We start from the raw sequence: 2,546 nt of genomic DNA, 5'->3' as shown, positions 1-2,546 counted from the left end.
AATGACTTTCGGTCAAAGAAGTTGGTAGAGAAGGCAAGTGGTAACTCCAGGAATGGTGAATATTTTGGTTCAGCCAGATGATGGTGATAGAACATTAAACCTAAAAGGTATGTCGAGGGGTGGATCATGGAAGTTCTGCAATAATGGTCTGGAAAATTTGGTGTTTTTTGGCAGGCAAGTGAAAACACCGAGATTTTTAAGTAGTAGACTAATACAGTCAAAGTTGCACGCGCCAAATATTTTAAGTTAATTTCAGCTTTCTTTTAGGTATTTAATAGCTAAAATATAATAAACCAGAGGTTCCAAAATTTTCTAAGCTCACAGCATTCTGTGTCTCTGTAATTTTTTCATCGGATCCCTAAGCCAAAAGAAACACCTAATAGTTCCATTTTTTAAGTGGTTAAGTCCAAATAACTTATTAAAATTTGTACCCTAACAACTTAGTAGCCATTTGAAAAAATAATGCATCTAAATAAAAAACATTTTAAAATTTCATTCTTAAATAACGACAATTACTTCCCAGTGGGGTGCGTGTGCCTGCTGGGTACTGTACAATTTCTCAAACCTTGGAATCGGACTGGCTGCCACCACCCTCGTTTCCTGTTCTGCATCGATTTTCATTTGGTATTTGCTGTTTACCACAGAAACTGAATGTCCAGCTTCACAAAGACATCATGTTATCAAAAGCAATGTCACCAGATCTAATGCTGAAACCAAACTGCACCAAGCTAGTAGTTTGCATGCATACACAATGCATATGTATATGAAATCAGCATCTTGTACACTTTAAATATATACAATTTTATTTTTCAATTATTCCTCAGTAAAGGTGGAAATAAATAGATCAATTGATAGATAGATAGATAGATAGATAGATAGATAGATAGATAGATATCCTGCTGCACCTTCGTGAATATACTGCGGTGCCCCAGGGTAGGTACCTCAGGGTGCAGGACTTGGGAATTCAGTATTAAACCATTATCATTTGCCAGTCTGGGATGGCACTTCTAAAAATGATTGGAGGAGGGCAGTGCTTTCCTACAAGGGTGAATCAAAATATCTGGGAGGTATGTATAGTTTGTAAAACCATACCTAACAGATCATAAGTTTATATTTAGAAAATAAAAATATTTTTGGATTTGTATTTCCTTGGTTGGTGAATATATAAGAAGACGGTAATTTTTAGGAGAGTTCGGCATAAAAGTACAGCATTGGGACAGATGTGTCTCAGAAGCATCTTGTGGTTTAAAATGTCTAAGAAGGACTAAGCCAGATCCCTCACAGCAAAGCAGCAGCTAAGGAGAAAAGCATTTGTTAATGTGGGCTTTCCATTTTGTTTTTCTAGCCAAAGGGAAGCAAGGTACAGATTTCTCAACTGAAAAGGAAAGCTGAAATTACACCTACATCTTCAGGGCCATGTTGCCAGTTTATCTCAGCAGGCAGAAAATGACCTTTGGGAATATGCACAAGCATTTAGCAGAAAGACTGTTTCTAAATGCATTCTCAGCAAAATTAAATGGGTTTGCCATGCTCCAATTCAACTTAGCCATGCCCCATGAAACTAAGAAGTTTCCTATAAATTGCATTTTAGAAACCATTAAAAATGTCAAGTAATAATTTCTAAGGGGGGGGGAAGAGAAGTACAAAGCGAGTCACTAAAATGGGCTATTCGTCATTAATCTTCCTTTCCTATTGGAAATAACTGACTCACACCTTTGCTGAGTTCCATTTTGGGCCACAATATTCTTTATGCTAAGTTGAGAATTTATCCTTCCAACAAAATATATGGAGACAGTCTTAGTTTTGGCCTTAACTATGGTTCAAATATGTCTAGTGAATTTATATCTATAAACTGATTTGCATAAATAAGCATCCTCGGCCAAAGAAAGAGGATGCTCTATCACCTAGAGTAGAGTCAAAAATGGGCTTTCGAGCATAGGTCTCTGGCCTGGCCCTATATACTCATGTCTGACTCTCTGGAGAGATGGGATAACAAGAAAAACTTGGAACTCATTTTCATGAGAAATTCTGAATATGCGAGTCAGGCATATTGTACTATAACTCTGCTGAGCCTGTGAATGAAGGCTGCAGGGAACCCGCTGTCACTTTGGCAACTGGAGGGTTCATAGTTCTAGGGTACCAGGACATCGGCACTCTTCTTAAGGCGCTGGCTGTAATAATGAACAGCATCAAGTAGCAGATATTCTTGAGGTGTTCATGGGGAAGAAGACGAGAAGGCTTCTCATGAGCCACGAACAAGGGATTTTGTAAAACCAGTGAAATCTAGACTTTTCTTTCTTAACATGGCCACTTTTAGTACACACAGGTTGGAGAAATTGAGGTTGGCGTTGAATGAAACAGTACCACATTTAACATGCATCAATGTGTCATATGCCTTTGCAGATAATAATTATGGAAATCTATGAATGGCTTTTAATTTGTGGATGGAAAACAAGAAAAATCTAGATAAAATAAAAGTAAGAGGTTGTACAGTGTTGCATCATCTTGATGATTTACATTTCCAGAGAGATATTTTAGATATATCT

Source organism: Pteropus vampyrus, unplaced genomic scaffold, assembly GCF_000151845.1.
Source record: "Pteropus vampyrus isolate Shadow unplaced genomic scaffold, Pvam_2.0 Scaffold81, whole genome shotgun sequence".
NCBI lineage: Eukaryota > Metazoa > Chordata > Mammalia > Chiroptera > Pteropodidae > Pteropus > Pteropus vampyrus.
Note: the sequence above shows the minus strand (reverse complement) of the source record.